This window comes from Seriola lalandi, unplaced genomic scaffold (genome assembly GCF_002814215.2).
Source record: "Seriola lalandi dorsalis isolate HSWRI2012SDOR001 ecotype SW California unplaced genomic scaffold, Sedor1 jcf7180002051568, whole genome shotgun sequence".
Lineage (NCBI taxonomy): Eukaryota > Metazoa > Chordata > Actinopteri > Carangiformes > Carangidae > Seriola > Seriola lalandi.
Window position 1 is genome coordinate 3,989 of NW_019522121.1, and position 1,022 is coordinate 5,010.

The following is a 1,022-nucleotide window of genomic DNA, read 5'->3' on the forward strand; positions in this document are numbered from 1 at the left end:
CCCCCCACCATCCCCCTGTAAATCTCCTGTGGCTGCTTCCCACAGCGTGGAGGAGGGGGGGATCCATCATGTGATCATTTCCCAAATGGAAACACAAACATGAACTGACAGCATGGACGACATTTCCCACATCATTCACTTAGCACTGAAACACACACACACACACACACACACACACACACACGATACATGTGATTTTACCATGTTGAGTTCAGATTGTACAATTTCACTTTCATTTTTGCACCAACATCTGATTCCTTGAAAAACCTTTTAGGTGGGAAATAATTATTTTAATGCCACTGAAATAAAACTGTAAATTACAAACCTGTTTTTCCTTGTTCTTACATTACTTATTCAAACTCCTAAAATGGAGGAGACTAAAACAGACCGAGGCTGAAAAGATGATTATACTTGATAAATATGAGTAAAAAACTTGTTTTACAAAGAAAATATGAGCCACAAATGGTTAACACTGAGGCGATATGATTTTCCATTTGTACATATATTGATATTTTTACAAATCTTACTAATTTTAATATATCCTCTTAAAGGTGAACTGTGATTCTTGCATAAGGACCATGATGCAACAGGTGCAGCAGCTGCTCACAATATTTGAATAATTCAAATAGATTTATGTTTGAACTCTGTCCAACAACGTCACTGACATTAAACAGAAGTCCTGTTTTTATTTTTATTAACGGAGCTTTCAAACCTAATCAGGAAAAGGAGGGAAAACGGAGAAGTGTGGGTAATTATAGTTTCCTCTGGACGGACAGGAACAGTGGAAGCCACAGAGGGTCCTGGTCTCGGCCGGGCCCCCCCCCTCCCTGTGAGAGACTGAGACCTTTAAAAAGGTTTAAAACCCCTCTCTCTGAGCTGATCACACATAACAAAACATTCCTGCGCCTCGGGGACGGTCAGGTATCAAACCGGTCACAGGATCTGGATGTGGAACAAGCTAATGAAGCAGAGTGAGCAGAGAGTGTTTTGCCTGATCAGCGGGGTCTTTAAATAGCCTCCCC